This window comes from Phyllobates terribilis, unplaced genomic scaffold, assembly GCF_046119375.1.
Source record: "Phyllobates terribilis strain yellow unplaced genomic scaffold, ASM4611937v1 Scaffold_116__1_contigs__length_5312468, whole genome shotgun sequence".
Lineage (NCBI taxonomy): Eukaryota > Metazoa > Chordata > Amphibia > Anura > Dendrobatidae > Phyllobates > Phyllobates terribilis.
This window is the reverse complement of record NW_027362876.1, coordinates 2,919,460-2,937,880: the sequence shown is the minus strand read 5'-3', so window position 1 is coordinate 2,937,880 and position 18,421 is coordinate 2,919,460. Positions and strand designations below refer to the sequence as shown.

Sequence of the window (18,421 nt, the reverse complement as noted above, 5' to 3'; positions counted from 1 at the left end):
CCCCTTCAGCACGGAGACTGTTTTGGGGTCTTGTGTTGCCCCTTTATAAGAATCATAAGGTTTTTGTACTGTTTCCTGTAATAGATACATACGACCCAACTATAGAGACAGGAAGGGGGGAAACGTATTGTTCTCATAGTACAGGACCCCTTTACTGGCCCCACAGTGTAATGCCCCCATTATGCCCCTTATGCAGGATGTATGATGCCCCCCACACAGTGTAATGCCCCCATTATGCCCCTTATGCAGTATGTATGATGCTCCCACACAGTGTAATGCCCCCATTATGCCCCTTATGCAGGATGTATGATGCCCCCCACAGTGTAATGCCCCCATTATGCCCCTTATGCAGTATGTATGATGCTCCCACACAGTGTAATGCCCCCATTATGCCCCTTATGCAGGATGTATGATGCCCCCCACAGTGTAATGCCCCCATTATGCCCCTTATGCAGTATGTATTATGCCCCCACACAGTGTAATGCCCCCATTATGCCCCTTATGCAGGATGTATGATGCCCCCCACAGTGTAATGCCCCCATTATGCCCCTTATGCAGTATGTATGATGCTCCCACACAGTGTAATGCCCCCATTATGCCCCTTATGCAGGATGTATGATGCCCACACAGTGTAATGCCCCCATTATGCCCCTTATACAGTATGTATGATGCCCCCCACAGTGTAATGCCCCCATTATGCCCCTTATGCAGGATGTATGATGCCCCCACAGTGTAATGCCCCCATTATGCCCCTTATGCAGTATGTATGATGCCCCCACACAGTGTAATGCCCCCATTATGCCCCTTATGCAGGATGTATGATGCCCCAACACAGTGTAATGCCCCCATTATGCTCCTTATGCAGTATGTATGATGCCCCCCACACAGTGTAATGCCCCCATTATGCCCCTTATGCAGGATGTATGATGCCCCCACACAGTGTAATGCCCCTTATGCAGGATGTATGATGCCCCCCCCACACAGTGTAATGCCCCCATTATGCCCCTTATGCAGTATGTATGATGCCCCCACACAGTGTAATGCCCCCATTATGCCCCTTATGCAGGATGTATGATGACCCCACACAGCGTAATGCCCCCATTATGTCCCTTATGCAGTATGTATGATGCCCCCACACACTGTAATGTCCCTTATGCAGGATGTATGATGCCCCCTTTATGCCCCTTGTGCAGGATGTATGATGCCCCCCACAGTGTAATGCCCCCATTATGGCCCTTATGCAGGATGTATGATACCCCCCACACAATGTAATTCCCCCATTATGCCCCTTATGCAGGATGTATGATGCCCCCCACACAGTGTAAAGCCCCCATTATGCCCCTTATGCAGGATGTATGATGCCCCCACACAGTGTAATGCCCCCATTATGCCCCTTATGCAGTATGAATGATGCCCCCACACAGTGTAATGCCCCCATTGTGCCCCTTATTATTATTTATTATTATAGCACCATTTATTCCATGGTGCTTTTACATGTGATAGGGATATACATAGCAAAAACATTTACATAATCTTAACAAAATGAGTCAGCGACTGGTACAGGAGGAGAAAGGACCCTGCCCGCAAGGGCTCACAGTCTACAAGGGATGGGTGGGGGTAGAGGAGGTCATGCAGTAATGTGGTGGGTGGTGGTTACTGCAGGTTTTAGGCTTGTCGGAAGAGGTAGGTCTTCAGGTTTCTTTTGAAGGCTTCCATGGTAGGCGAGAGTCTGATATGTTGGGGTAGAGAGTTCCAGAGTAGGGGGAATGCACGGGAGAAATCTTGTATGCGATTGTGGGAAGAGGAGATAAAAGGGGAGTAGAGAAGGAGATCTTGTGAGGATTGGAGGTTGCGTGCAGGTAAGTACCGGGAAACTAAATCACAGATGTATGGAGGAGACAGGTTGTGGATGGCTTTGTATGCCATAGTTAGGGTTTTGAACTTGAGCCTCTGGGCAATGGGGAGCCAGTGAAGGGATTGACAGAGGGGAGAGGCCGAGGAATAGCGGGGGGACAGGTGGATTAGTCGAGCAGTAGATTTTAGGATAGATTGGAGGGGTGCAAGAGTGTTGGATGGGAGGCCACAGAGCAGGAGGTTGCAGTAGTCAAGGCGGGAGATGATGAGGGCATGCACTAGTGTTTTTGCAGAGTCTTTGCTGAGGAATGCACGGATCCGGGAGATATTTTTGAGATGGAGTCGGCAGGAAGTGGAAAGGGTTTGGATATGTGGTTTGAAGGAGAGATCAGGGTCCAGGGCTACCTCAAGGCAGCGAGCTTGTGGGACTGGGGAGAGTGAACAGCCATTGACGTTAATGGATAGGTCAGTCGGGGGATATGAATGAGAGGGTGGAAAGATGATGAACTCTGTTTTATCCATGTTGAGTTTTAGAAATCTGGCAGAGAAGAAGGATGAGATGGCGGACAGACATTGTGGGATTTTGGTTAGTAGAGAGGAGATATCGGGTCCAGAGAGGTATATCTGTGTGTCATTATCATAGAGGTGATACTGAAAGCCGTGAGACTCTATGAGCTGTCCCAGGCCGAGGGTGTAGATGGAGAAGAGCAGAGGTCCTAGAACTGAACCTTGGGGGACACCGACAGATAGGGGGCGAGATGAGGAGGTGGTGCGTGAGTGGGAGACGCTGAATGTCCTGTCTGTTAGGTATGAGGAGATCGAAGATAGGGCCAAGTCCGTGATGCCAAGAGATGAGAGAATCTGTAGTAAGAGCGAATGGTCGACTGTGTTGAAGGCGGATGACAGGTCCAGAAGGAGGAGGATGGAGTAGTGTCGCTTGGATTTGGCGGTTAGTAGGTCTTTGGTGACTTTGGTCAGGGCAGTTTCAGTCGAGTGATGCGGTCGGAAGCCAGATTGTAGGCTGTCGAAGAGGGAGCAGGAGGAGAGGTGGGAGGACATTTCAAGGTGGACATGTTGTTCTAGTAGTTTTGAGGCATAGGGGAGAAGTGATATGGGGCGGAAGCTAGTCAGAGAGGATGGGTCAAGGGAGGGCTTTTTGAGGATGGGTGTGATTAAGGCGTGGTTGAGACATGAGTGGGAGACACCGGTTGTTAGTGACAGGTTGAAGAGGTGGGTTAGGGTTGGGATGAAGACTGTGGTAAGGTTAGAGATGAGGTGGGATGGGATTGGGTCAAGTTCGCAGGTGGTGAGGTGTGATTTGGAGAGTAAAGAGGAGACTTGACCTTCTGTAATGGTGGAGAAGTGGGGTTTGGAGGAGTAAGGTTGAGTAGATATGAGGAGGGGTTGTGCGGACTTAGGCAAAAGCTTTGTCTGACGGTGTCAATCTTCTGCTTGAAGAATGAGGCAAAGTCTTCGGCTGAGATGAGAGAAGAGGGAGGAGGCGCTTGTGGACGAAGGAGAGAATTGAATTTGTTAAATAGCTGTTTAGGGTTGTGGAACGGGGAAGATATGAGAGATGAGAAGTATGTTTGTTTTGCTGCAGTGAGTGTGGACTTGAAAATAGTGAGGGATTGTTTGAATGCGATGAAGTGCTCGATGGAGTGAGATCTTTTCCATCTCCGCTCTGCAACCCTGGAGGCCCGTCGCAGTTCTTTAGTAAGTTTGGTGTGCCAGGGTTGCCTGTTGATTCTGCGAGCTTTGGTATGTGTGAGAGGGGCGATCGAGTCGAGAGCTGCAGCTATTGTGGTGTTATATAAAGCGGCAGCAACATCTGCATTGTGTAAGGAATTTATGTCTGTAAGAGGGAGGAGGGATTCAGAGAGTGAGTGTAGGTCAAGGTGTTTGAGGTTTCTGCGAGGGTGTGTAAGTTCGTGGAGTGGGGATTGTGCACCTGGAGAGGAGAGGGTAGAGAATGTGAGGAGGTTATGGTCAGAGAGGTTAGATAGGGAACAGAGGCGGGTGAAGATGAGGTCCAGTGTGTGGCCATCTTTATGAGTAGCTGCAGAAGACCATTGAGCAAGGCCGAAGGAGGAAGTGAGGGATAGGAACTTAGAGACAGACAAGTGGGAAGTGTCAATGGGAATGTTGAAGTCGCCCATTATGGTAGTGGGGATGTCAGCGGAAAGGAAGTGAAGCAGCCAGGTGGTGAAGTGGTCTAAGAAAGTGGTGGCTAGCCCTGGAGGTTGGTAAATGACGGCCAGTTGGAGGTCAGAGAGGGAATAGATGCGCACACAGTGCACCTCAAAAGAGGGGAGTGTAACGGAGGGTGGCAGTGGGATTTGGGTGAAAGCGCAGGTATCTGACAGGAGAAAACCTACGCCTCCACCATGTTTGCCATTGGGGCGGGGAGTGTGGGAAAGGTGGAATCCGCCATACGAAAGTATGGAGGATGTATGATGCCCCCATTATGCCCCTTATACAGTATGAATGTCCCCACCCAGCGTAATGCCCCTTATGCAGTATGTATGCTGCCCCCACACACAGTATAATGTTGTCATAGTACCGCCTGATGTTCTGCAGTTAGAATAAGTCCTGAGGTTTTATAGTTGTAATTTTCCCTCTGGAAAATGCTTTTGCCTTTGCCTGCTCCCCTCCATGTATACTCCTATTTACTAATGGTATGTGACCCAGCTTTTCCGTCTTGACTCCCATGCCGATTTCTCTATACTTCTCTGCTACTATTTACTAATGGTATGTCCCCCAAGTTACACCTGCTACCCCCTACTTTCATTTATGACCTTGTTTACTTAGTCTTTGACTATCCAGGATCTGTTTGAGCCCTAATCAGCTGATCAAGATGAGCACAGACCACTCCCCTCTGGTTCACAGCTGAATGCATTCTTTTACAAATATATTGTGGGCCAGGAGTCTGTGTCAGACTTTAGTCTGTGGCCATTACCTTAAGTATGGCCATTAGCTGAAGTATGAGAAATAAGAATTAATCCTGAAGGCAACTGAAGGTAACTGGATGCTAAATCCTAGTAAACAAAGTTTGTCTTTGTTTTCACTCTTACCCCCTTAATCCTTCACTTCTTACAACCACCCCTAATCCCTACACCTAGTAAGGAACTCTTCATCTCTCCCTCCATTCTCCTCATCCATCTCACCTCCTCCTCAGAGCTATTCCTCAACATACAGTACAGACCAAAAGTTTGGACACACCTTATCATTTAAAGATTTTTCTGTATTTTCTTGACTATGAAAATTGTACATTCACACTGAAGGCATCAAAACTATGAATTAACACGTGGAATTATATACTTAACAAAAAAGTGTGAAACAACTGAAAATATGTCTTATATTCTAGGTTCTTCAAAGTAGCCACCTTTTGCTTTGATGACTGCTTTGCACACTCTTGGCATTCTCTTGATGAGCTTCAAGAGGTAGTCACCGGAAATGGTCTTCCAACAATCTTGAAGGAGTTCCCAGAGATGCTTAGCACTTGTTGGCCCTTTTGCCTTCACTCTGCGGTCCAGCTCACCCCAAACCATCTCGATTGGGTTCAGGTCTGGTGACTGTGGAGGCCAGGTCATCTGGCGTAGCACCCCATCACTCTCCTTCTTGGTCAAATAGCCCTTACACAGCCTGAAGGTGTGTTTGGGGTCATTGTCCTGTTGAAAAATAAATGATGGTACAACTAAACGCAAACCGGATGGAATAGCATGCCGCTGCAAGATGCTGTGGTAGCCATGCTGGTTCAGTATGCCTTCAATTTTGAATAAATCCCCAACAGTGTCACCAGCAAAGCACCCCCCACACCATCACACCTCCTCCTCCATGCTTCACGGTGGGAACCAGGCATGCAGAGTCCTTCCGTTCACCTTTTCTGCGTCGCACAAAGACGCGCTGGTTGGAACTAAAGATCTCAAATTTAGACTCATGAGACCAAAGCACAGATTTCCACTGGTCTAATGTCCATTCCTTGTGTTCTTTAGCCCAAACAAGTCTCTTCTGCTTGTTGCCTGTCCTTAGCAGTGGTTTCCTAGAAGCTATTTTACCATGAAGGCCTGCTGCACAAAGTCTCCTCTTAACAGTTGTTGTAGAGATGTGTCTGCTGCTAGAACTCTGTGTGGCATTGACCTGGTCTCTAATCTGAGCTGCTGTTAACCTGCGATTTCTGAGGCTGGTGACTCGGATAAACTTATCCTCAGAAGCAGAGGTGACTCTTGGTCTTCCTTTCCTGGGGCGGTCCTCATGTGAGCCAGTTTCTTTGTAGCGCTTGATGGTTTTTGCAACTGCACTGGGCGACACTTTCAAAGTTTTCCCAATTTTTCAGACTGACTGACCTTCATTTCTTAAAGTAATGATGGCCACTCGTTTTTCTTTACTTAGCTGCTTTTTATTCGGTCGCCCATGACAGCACCACGTGAGAGAGAGAGGATCCGCCCATCAAGGACAGGAAACCTACGGGTTAAAAAGGGCGGCCCACTCTTCCCGCCTCAGTTTAGGTTTCCTGTCCATGATGGGGGACCTTGCAGGCTTACCTGCAGAAGATGGACTCCTGTCCCAGAGAGGGCCACAGCAGGTGGTTGGAGCCGGTCCGTCCCGGTCCTCTGGAGATGCCACGGCAGGGCTCATGGGGGCGCCTCCGTGAGCGTTGCGGCGGGCGCGACATCACCTCACGGGAGGTAGATGTCCGCCAGGTGTGGGGCCGCTAGCGGGCTCCCCCCCCCCCCCGCTACAGCTTGCAGGAGATCCAGGTCGCGCCCGTCACGGGCGCGACCTTCTGACGTGACTTCCGGTGCGCCGGGCAGGAAGCCCTGTGACATCACCGGAAGGGGCGGGGCTCGTTTGAATTCTTGGCGCGAGCAGCTGAACGCCGGGGGATTGAGGACCTGGCGGCGAGGAGCCCACCTGGATCCCACCTGGACCTGGGGAGGAACACCAAGGAGCAGGTAACGCCCTCCTGGGTAAAAAAAAAAAAAAGGAAACACACACCCACACATGGTACCGGTATGGCCAGTATATAAATGGTCTGGTAACATACAGAGGTGCGTCCCAGCCCATTCTTACATTGTAAGCTATGGAAGATTCACAGGAGCTGTCACCTAGGCAACAACATCTGCTGCAGGAGCAGCCCTCTGGGGAGCCCTCACAACTAGTGGCGCAGCGTCATTCCCGGCTAGGGTCTGGTCGTACAGCTAGAAGAGCTACCACTAAGAGCAGGAAGGACGGTCCGGTGCGGCGTGATTCCTCGCCATGCATGCTGGATTCTTCTGCTTCTACGGTACCGAAGGTTCTGTGGGGTGAGTGGAATCTTCGTGAAAGTTCTACTAATGTTTCCTCCTTCTTTCTATCTATGACTTTCTTTTAGAGCAAGAAATGTTCCTCGAAGTCCAAGCACAGAGAGTGTGCCTTATGCAGCTGTCCGCTCCCTGATTCATATAGCAAAAGGTTATGTCAGCTTTGTATCAGCAAATTGATATCGGAGGAGACCCCAGATTTTTCCCTAGGCCTAAGAACTTTAATAAGGGAAGAAATAGGCAAAGCATTGCAAGGTTCAGAGTCTGGGCATATTCCTCAAGAAACCCAGCTGGGTTCAGACTCTGAGCTATCGGTCGCTTCCTCCTCCGCCTTCTCTTCCTCTGATAGTGAGCCAGATAGACAGTGCTTCCCCCTGAAGGAGGTCGATGCCCTAGTAAAAGCCGTCCGATCTACAATGGGGATAGTGGACTCGAGGGTAGAGAAGTCAGCTGAGGATGTTATGTTTGGTGGTCTGGGGCTAAAGAAGAGAAGGGTCTTTCCAGTAAATTCAAAGGTGAAAGACCTCATTGATAAGGAGTGGAGAAAGCCTGACAAGAAGGGTAGTGTTCCTCCATCCTTTAAAAGGAAATATCCGTTTGAGGATGCTATGTGTTCCTCCTGGTTAAAAGCACCCAAGCTGGATGTTTCTGTTACCAAAGCAGCGAAAAGAACTTCCCTCCCGTTCGATGATATGGGTGCATTGAGAGATCCCCTAGACAGACGGGCTGATACTTTCCTGAAAGGGGCATGGGAGACAGCTTTGGGAGCACTGAGACCAACAGTAGCAGCTACCTGTACGTCCAGAGCCCTGATGGTGTGGCTTGAACAGCTAGACAGTCAGTTGAATGATGGGACTTCTAGGAAAGACATTATTTCTTCCCTTCCACTGGTTCAGGGGGCAGCAGCTTTTCTTGCTGATGCATCTGTGGACTCGGTGAGGTTGGCAGCAAAGTCAGCAGTACTGTCAAATGCGGCTCGGCGAGCCTTGTGGATTAAAAGCTGGCCAGACTAAGTCCAGACTGTGTACAATCCCGTGTGAAGGGGAATACCTCTTTGGTCAGACCATGGACGACTTATTGGAGAAAGCGGGGGACCCTAAGAAGGGGTTTCCATCAGTACCTCTACCCTCCTTTAAGAGATCGTTCCGGAAGAGGAAATTTTTCCGGAAGAGATATTTCAGGGAGCAAGACAAGTCTGATGAAAGAGGTCGAAAAGGTAGAGGTCTACTCTTTGGTCCGTCTCCAAAAATTGAGCAGAAGCCAGGGGATACACAATCAGCCCAGGTGGGAGGGAGATTGTCATTTTTTGTCCCAGCTTGGGAACAGATTTCTCATAGTAATTGGATTTTGAGCCTGATTAAGTATGGTCTTAAATTTCAATTTAAAGCATTGCCTCACAAAAGGTTCATGGTTGTTCCCTCCAGTTCTTCCCCAGAACGCCAGGCTGCCCTCATTTCGGAAGTACAAACCCTAATAAGAAAGCACGTCCTGATTGAGGTTCCGGAAGCTGAAAAGGGTCTTGGTTTCTACTCCCTGCTCTTCTTGATTCCGAAACCAGATGGAAGTTTCAGGACAATTATAAATCTGAAATCCCTGAATAATTTCCTTAAAATACACACCTTTAAAATGGAGTCTTTAAAATCCGTAATAAAGTTACTTTTTCCCCACTGCTGTATGGTAGTGCTCGATCTCAAAGATGCGTATTACCATATCCCAATTCATAGTAATTACCAGAAATACTTGAGGCTGGCCATTGAAATAGACGGGGTGGTTAAACACTTCCAATACACTGAACTCCACTTCGGTTTAGCTATAGCCCCACGGGTTTTTACTAAAGTAATGGCGGAAGTTATGGCCCATATAAGAGAAAGGGACATTCTAATTATCCCTTACCTGGATGATCTCCTGATAGTGGGGAATTCGTTGGTTCAGTGCGAGACCCACCTGCAGGAGACCATGTCAGTCTTAAAGAGTTTTGGGTGGTTTCTAAATTTAGAAAAGTCTAGACTATCTCCACTCAAGGTACAACAATATCTGGGGGTCATATTAGATTCCAGGAAACAGCTATGTTGTCTTCCAGAACAGAAAATTGATAGAATCCGGGAGTTGGTAGAACAATGTATACGTAAACCTTCTATGTCACTCCGTAAGGCCATGTCACTATTGGGAACCTTCACCTCCACTTTTCCTGCGGTTCGTTGGTCACAATTGCATTCAAGAGCCTTTCAGTGGGATGTGTTGTACAATAACGCAGCTTTAGAGGGGCATCTAGACCGTAAGTTTACGCTAGGTCCTCGTGCCATATGGTCCCTTCGTTGGTGGTTACGACAAGACAATCTTGCTAAAGGGGTTCCCTGGGAATGTAGTCCAACTGCAGTCTTGTCCACTGATGCAAGTGCTACAGGTTGGGGAGCTCACTTTGAAGGGAAATTAGTGCAGGGAACCTGGTCAAGCAGTGAGCAACAGTTGTCATCAAATGTTAAGGAGCTTCTGGCGGTGCAGCATGCGTTCAACGAGTTCCTTATATATTTTCAGGACCAGCATGTCCGTGTACTCTCGGACAATCAAGTCACGGTAGCTTACATAAACCACCAAGGGGGAACCCGCTCAAGAAACTTGATGAGGGTAGCGAACGCACTTCTGCTGAAAGCCGAAGATCACTGTCTCTCTCTTTCGGCTACTCATCTAAAAGGCAAGGAAAACATCACAGCGGATTTCCTCAGCTGTACTTCTGTAAAAGAGGGAGAGTGGTCCCTAAATACACAAATATTCTCCAGAATCGTAGAAATGTGGGGCCTTCCGACTGTGGACTTATTCGCAACAAGAGCCAATCGGAAAGTGGAAAATTTTTGTTCCTTAGACCCCAGAGAAGGACCCCTGGCAGTGGACGCCTTCATGGTTCCCTGGAGATTTCCTCTGGCATATGCCTTCCCTCCCATGATCCTGCTCCCAGCGGTGATAAGAAAGATCAGGCAGACCGAGCCAGAGTGATACTCATATGTCCCTTTTGGCCCAAAAGACCGTGGTTCCCTTGTCTCCGGAAGATGTCCATATCAGATCCCTGGGTTCTTCCGGAGATTCCGGACCTCCTCACTCAAGGGCCACTTTCCCATCCTCCAACCCCGAGCCTACATTTGACGGCGTGGAATTTGAGAGGGTGTTATTGACCAACAAAGGATTCCCTGCAAATGTAGTGAATACTCTCCTGGCTAGCAGAAAACCTGTTACCACCCGTATTTATGCCAGGACCTGGAGGAAGTTTCTGTCCTTTGCAGAAGTTAAGGTGGAGGAGGGGCCCCCTATTGGGAAAATTCTGGAATTTCTGCAGCGAGGCTTAGAATTAGGTCTCACTACCAGTACCTTGAAAGTACAGGTGTCGGCGTTGGGAGCTTTATTTTCTTCCAATATTGCAGATAACTATTGGATAGCCAGTTTTTTAAAAGCTTCCTTTAGGTGTAGACCCATTACCAAAGTAAAGATGTCTCCCTGGGATTTGAATTTTGTCTTGGATGCCTTGACCAGTCCTCCTTTTGAGCCACTAGATTTAGTTTCCCCCAAAATTATTTTCCTAAAGACGGTCCTGTTAGTAGCCCTAACTTCAGCCAGGAGAGTCAGTGACCTACAGGCCCTTTCAATATGCCCTCCATTTACGCAAATTCTGGACGATAGGATTATATTAAAACCTGATCCAGCCTTTCTTCCTAAAGTGGCTACTCGATTCCATAGAACCCAGGAAATAGTTCTCCCAACTTTTTGCTTTCCGCCCAAAAATCAAAAAGAGGAGAGACTTCACACTTTAGACGTTAGGAGGTGCGTACTAAGGTACTTAGAAGTATCACGTGGCTTTAGAAAGGATAAGTCCCTATTTATTTGCTATCAGGGGGCTAGGAAGGGTTGTAAGGCCTCAAAGGCTACAATCGCTAGATGGATCAAGGAGGCCATTTCCCTCGCATACTCCTCAGGGGATAAAGAGATGCCGGAGGGATTGAGGGCGCATTCTACCAGAGCGGTATCAACCTCCTGGGCGGAGAAGACAGGGCTTTCCATTGAGGAAATTTGTAAGGCTGCCACTTGGTCTTCTCCCTCTACTTTCTATAGGCACTATAGATTGAATCTGGGTGGCTCTGCAGATCTCACTTTCGGGAGAAGGGTGCTTCAAGCTGTGGTCCCTCCCTAATTTCCTTCGTCTCTGTAATTCTCTCACGTGGTGCTGTCATGGGCGACCGAATAAAGCCTTAGTTACTTACTGGTAACGGGATTTTTCGGAGCCCATGACAGCACCTTTATATTCCCTCCCTTCACTGGTGTTGTGCACTCCTGTAGATTTGATTTCTTTTTGTGCACCCTTGCGGGAAATTGATGAAAAGTAATGTACTTAATGTGATTATGTTTTGTTATAACTAACCTTGGCGGTACTCTCATGCTCTGTTAACTAAACTGAGGCGGAAAGAGAGGGCCGCCCTTTTTAACCTGTAGGTTTCCTGTCCTTGATGGGCGGATCCTCTCTCTCTCACGTGGTGCTGTCATGGGCTCCGAAAAATCCCGTTACCGGTAAGTAACTAAGGCTTTTCTTGCCATAATACAAATTCTAACAGTCTATTCAGTGGGACTATCAGCTGTGTATCCACCAGACTTCTGCACAACACAACTGATGGTCCCAACCCCATTTATAAGGCAAGAAATCCCACTTATTAAACCTGACAGGGCACACCTGTGAAGTGAACACCATTTCCGGTGACTACCTCTTGAAGCTCATGAAGAGAATGCCAAGAATGTGCAAAGCAGTCATCAAAGCAAAAGGTGGCTACTTTGATGAACCTAGAATATAAGACATATTTTCAGTTGTTTCACACTTTTTGTTAAGTATATAATTCCACATGTGTTAATTCATAGTTTTGATGCCTTCAGTGTGAATGTACAATTTTCATAGTCAAGAAAATACAGAAAAATCTTTAAATTATAAGGTTTGTCCAAACTTTTGGTCTGTACTGTACAATCCTTTGTCTCCAAACACAGACAGCCACCTCATGCCCTCTCCTGCTCCCACGTACTAATGCTTTCTCTGCTCCTCCTCACTGCTTGCGACATCTCTCCACATCCCGGCCCTCCTCACCACATCCCTACAATCACTTCCACCTCCTACCCACAATCTATCCCAAACTCTCGTAACCCTTCTAACCTTATACCCATCCGCCCAGCCCCTGCTTCCCCAGTCCCCCTAACAGGAGCACTATCTTCATCACTAACAACCTTTCCTTCCTCGGCATCACTGAAACCTGGCTCAACCCCTCTAACACGGCCTCTCCTGCTGCACTTTCGTACCGCGGAATTCCACCTCTCCCATACCCCCCGCCGCACCTGCAAGCACGGTGGAGGAATAGGTTTCCTCCTCTCAGATAACTGCTCCTTCACCCATATCCCACTGCCACCCTCAATTACTCTCCCCTCTTTTGAAGTGCACAGCGTGCGTATCTACTCCCCCCTCCAACCCCCAACTGGCTGTCATCTACCGCCCCCCAGGATCAACCACCACTTTCTTTGACCACTTTACCACTTGGCTAGTTAATTTCCTCTCCGTTGACATCCCCACTATCCTCATGGGTGACTTTAACATCCCCATTGACACTTCCCTCTCAGCGGCCTCTAAGATTCTATCCCTCACTTCCTCCTTCGGTCTAACTCAGTGGTCTTCCACACCCACCCACAAAGACGGCCACATGCTGGACCTCATCTTCACCCGCCTCTGTTCCCTATCTAACCTCTCTAACTCGCCTCTCCCTCTCTCTGACCACAACCTACTTACATTCTCTACCCTCTCCTCTCCAGGTCAACAATCCCCACTCCACAAACTTGCACACCCTCGCAGAAATCTCAGACACCTTGACCTACACTCACTCTCTGAATCCCTCCTCCCTCTTACAGACATTAGTTCCTTACATGATGCCGATGTTGCTGCCACTTTATACAACACCACAACAGCTGCAGCTCTCGATTCGGTCGCCCCCCTCACACATACCAAAGCTTGCACAATCAATAGACAACCCTGGCACACCAGCCTAACTAAAGAACTGCGACGGGCCTCCAGGGTTGCCGAGCGTAGATGGAAAAAGTCCCCCTCCAATGAGCACTTCATTGCATTCAAACAATCCCCCACTACCTTCAAGTCCACACTCACTGCAGCAAAACAAACATACTCCGCATCCCTCATATCCTCCTGTCTCACAACCCCAAACAACTATTCAACACCTTCAATTCTCTCCTCCGTCCCCCAGTGCCTCCTCCCTCTCCTCTTATTTCAGCCGAAGACTTTGCCTCATTCTTCAAGCAGAAAATTGACACCATCAGACAAAGCTTTTGCCTAAAGCCCCCACAGCCCCTCCCCACACCTACTCAACCCTCCTCCTCCAAAACCACCTTCTCCGCCATTACGGAAGATCAACTATCCTCTTTACTCGACAAATCACACCTCACCACCTGTGAACTTGACCCAATCCCGTCCCACCTCATCCCAAACCTTACCACTATCTTCATCCCAACCCTAGCCCACCTCTTAAACCTGTCACTAACAACTGGTGTCTTCCCCTCATGCTGCAAACATGCCTTAATCACACCCATCCTCAAAAAGCCCTCCCTTGACCCATCCTCTCTGACTAGCTATCGCCCCATATCACTTCTCCCCTATGTCTCAAAACTACTGGAACAACACATCCATTCTGAACTGTCCTCCCACCTCTCCTCCTGCTCTCTCTTCGACCGCCTACAATCTGGTTTCCGACCGCACCATTCTATTGAAACTGCACTGACTAAAGTCACCTACTAACCGCCAAATCTAAGCGACACTACTCTGTATCCTCCTCCTCCTAGACCTGTCATCTGCCTTTGACACAGTGGACCATTCCCTCTTACTACAGACTCTCTCATCTATCGGCATCACAGACTTGCCCTATCCTGGATCTCCTCATACCTAACAGACCGGACATTCAGTGTCTCCCACTCACACACCACCTCCTCATCTCGCCCCCTATCTGTCGGTGTCCCCCAAGGTTCAGTTCTAGGACCCCTGCTCTTCCCCATCTGCACCTTCGGCCTGGGACAGCTCATAGAGTCTCATGGCTTTCATTATCACCTCTATTCTGATGACACACAGATATACCTCTCTGGACCCGATATCTCCTCCCTACTAACCAAAATCCCACAATGTCTTTCCGCTATTTCATCCTTCTTCTCTGCTAGATTTCTAAAACTTAACATGGACAAAACAGAATTCATCATCTTTCCCCCATCCCAACTGACCTATCAATGTCAATGGCTGTCCACTCTACCCAGTTCCTCAAGCTCGCTGCCTTGAAGTAACCCTGGACTTTGAACTCTCCTTCAAACCACATATCCAAGACCTTTCCACTTACTGCTGACTCCAACTCAAAAATATCTCCCGGATCCGCACATTCCTCAACCATGAATCTGCAAAAACACTAGTGCACGCCCTCATCATCTCCTGCCTTGACTGCTGCAACCTCCTGCTCTATGGCCTCCCTTCTACCACTCTTGCACCCCTCCAATCTATACTAAACTCTGCTGCCCGACTAATCCAGCTGTCCCCCCGCTATTCCCCGGCCTCTCCTCTCTGTCAATCTTCACTGGCTCCCCATTGCTCAGAGAATCCAGTTCAAAACCCTAACCATGGCATACACAGCCATTCACAACCTGTCTCCTCCATATATCTCTGACCTAGTCTCCCGTTACATACCTGCACGCAACCTCCGATCCTCATAAGATCTCTTTCTCTACTCCCCTCTTATCTCCTCCTCCCACAATCGCATACAAGATTTCTCCCGTGCTTCCCCCCTACTCTGGAACTCTCTACTCCAACACATCAGATTCTCGTCGACCATGGAAGCCTTCAAAAGGGGCCTGAAGACCCTCCTCTTCCGACAAGTCTACAACCTGCAGTAACCACCGCTGCATGACCAGCTCTACCCTCACCTAATGTATCCTCACCCATCCCTTGTAGATTGTGAGTCCTCACGGGCAGGGTCCTCTCTCCTCCTGTACCAGTCGCTGTCACATTGTGTTCAAGATTATTGTACTTGTTTTTGCTATGTATACCCCTTTTCACATGTAAAGCGCCATGGAATAAATGGCGCTATAGTAATAATAATAATAATGTATACATGCATGTAGGGGAGCAGGCCTTACTACACTGTGTTCCAAATTATTATGCAAATAATATTTTCTCAGATTTTCCCAAATTACCTATATGAATTGCAGTCATTGTAATTTTCCAGTCAAATAACTATTAGAGTACAATTGAAAGGTTTTTGTACAAACTGCCTATGATAACAGTATATTTTTAAAAAAATAAAACACTCAAAATGCACTCAAAATGCATGTTCCAAATTTTTATGCACAGCAGAGTTTTCAACCTTTTCATTTTAATAAAGAACAAAAAAATGGTCATTTTTGAAATTATAAGCATTAGCAGGTTATTACAAACTGAAATCAAACAGTTTTCAACTCAAAACTTTATTCTAGGTGATGTTACATTTGCACATAGGACCCCTTGTTCGAAAGGAGCTTCTGAACTCTCTCGTCCATTGAATTTGTCAGGTTTTGGATGGTTTCTGCTTCAATTGTTTTGCATGAGGACAGAATACCCTCCCAGAGCTGTTGCTTAGATGTGAACTGCCTCCCGCCATCATAGACACTCCTTTTGATGATGCTCCAGAGGTTCTCAATGGGGTTGAGATCAGGGGAGCATGGGGGCCACACCATAAGTTTGTACCCTTTTATGCCCACTCCATCCATCTGGACCATCGAACTGTTTTGTTCACCGATGAGTGCCGTGCAACGCTCGATGGTCCAGATGGATGGAGTGGAGGATGGCTGGTTGATGGACACCCCATGCAAACACGGCTACGGCGCCAACAAGGAGGAGGTGGAGTAATGTTTTGGGCTGGAATCATGGGGAGAGGGATTGTCGGCCCCTTTAGGATCCCTGAAGGGGTAAAGATGAACTCCATAATGTATGTTGAGTTTCTCAAGCAGCACTTCCTGCCATGGTTCAAGAAGAAGAACCGTGCATTCCGCAGCATGATCATTTTCATGCATGATAATGCACCGTCTCGTGCTGCACATAACACATCTGCATCTCTGGCTGCTATGGGCATAAAAGGGGACAAACTTATGGTGTGGCCCCCATGATCCCCTGACCTCAACCTCATTGAGAACCTCTGGAGCATCATCAAAAGGAGTGTCTATGATGGCCGGAGGCAGTTCACATCTAAGCAACAGCTCTGGGAGGGTATTCTGTACTCATGCAAAACAATTGTAGCAGAAACCATCCAAAACCTGACAAATTCAATGGACGAGAGAGTTCAGAAGCTCCTTTCGAACATGCGGTCCTATGTGCAAATGTAACATCACCTAGAATAAAGTTTTGAGTTGAAAACTGTTTGATTTCAGTTTGTAATAACCTGCTAATGCTTATAATTTCAAAAATGACCATTTTTTTGTTCTTTATTAAAATGAAAAGGTTGAAAACTCTGCTGAGCATAATAATTTGGAACATGCATTTTGAGTGCAGTTTGAGTGTTTTATTTTTAAAAAAATATACTGTTATCATAGGCAGTTTGTACAAAAACCTTTCAATTGTACTCTAATAGTTATTTGACTGGAAAATTACAATGACTGCAATTCATATAGGTAATTTGGGAAAATCTGAGAAAATATTATTTGCATAATAATTTGGAACACAGTGTAGATGTCTAGTCTTTGTACAGTAATATTCCGCATGAGGATGGTATCAGAGGAGTAAGACGTTTCTTGAAATCGAGATCAGTAGAGTGTAGCAGACATAATGACTTCATGGAGGATCTTCTAAAATTCACTCTTACTAATAATAACTTCTTTCTTTTTGACAGGAAGTACTTCCACCAGCTCAGGGGTACTGCGATGGGGAGCCGCTGTGCCCCCTCGAATGTTAACCTATTTCTGGGCTGGTGGGAGGAAAACACAATATTCATAGATGATCATAAGTGGTGGCAACCATATCTTGGGGCTTAGTATAGATATATTGACGACATTTTTATCATCTGGTCAGGAACGAGTGAAAAGTTTCTTGAATTTGTCAGGTAACTCAACATCAATAGAGTGGGCCTTCGATTTATATCAGAGTTTAACCTCTTTACCCCCGAGGGTGGTTTGCACGTTAATGACCGGGCCAATTTTTACAATTCTGACCACTGTCACTTTATGAGGTAATTACTCTGGAATGCTTCAACGGATCCCCCTGATTCTGAGATTGTTTTTTTGTGACATATTGTACTTCATGATAGTGGTAAAATTTCTCCGATAACACTTGCGTTTATTGGTGAAAAAAAAACGGAAATTTGGCGAAAATTTTGCAATTTTCAAAATTTTAATTTTTATGCCCTTAAATCAGAGATATATGTCACACAAAATAGTTAATAAATATCATTTCCCACATATCTACTTTACATCAGCACAGTTTTGGAACCAAAATTTTTTTTTATTAGGGAGCTATAAGGGTTAAAAGATGACCATTGATTTCTCATTTTTCCAACAAAATTTACAAAATCATTTTTTAGGGACCACATCACATTTGAAGTCACTTTGAGGGGTCTTTATGACAGAAAATACCCAAAAGTGACACCATTCTAAAAACTACACCCCTCAAGGTGCTCAAAACCACATTCAAGAACTTTATTAACCCTTCAGGTGCTTCACAGGAATTTTTGGAATGTGGAAGGAAAAAATGAACTTTTAACTTTTTTCACAAAAATGTTACTTTAGATCCATTTTTTTTTTTTTTTTTTCGCAGAGGTAATAGGAAAAATGGACCCCAAAATTTGTTGTGCAATTTGCCCTGAGCACGCAGATACCCCATATGTGGGGAAAAAACACTGTTTGGGCGCACAGCAGAGCTCGGAAGAGAAGGAGCGTCCAGGTGCTTCACCGAAGTTTAGAACATTGAGCCGTAAAAATACAATTTTCACATTTTTCCCACAAAAATGTTTTTCAGCCCCCAATTTTGCATTTTCAGAAGGGTAACAGGAAAAATTGCACCATATAGTTTGTTGTGCCATTTCTCCTGAGTAAGCCGATACCCCATATGTGGAGGAAAACCACTGCTTGGGCATTCGGCAGGGTTCGGAAGGGAAGGAGCGCCATTTGACTTTTTCATTGTAAAATTTGCTTGAATAATTAGCAGACACCATGTTGCGTTTGGAGAGCCTAAACAGTGG

At 46.8% G+C, this 18,421-nt stretch overlaps 2 protein-coding genes across 4 annotated transcripts in view; one reads left to right on the top strand and one right to left on the bottom strand.

Annotated features, from left to right (window-relative positions):
• The window catches only part of LOC141201473 (uncharacterized), a 323,215-nt gene that overhangs the window by 95,883 nt on the left and 208,911 nt on the right, over window positions 1-18,421 (bottom strand). The window lies entirely within an intron of this gene.
• LOC141201448 (uncharacterized) overlaps window positions 1-18,421 on the top strand; it is a 40,517-nt gene that overhangs the window by 104 nt on the left and 21,992 nt on the right. The window lies entirely within an intron of this gene.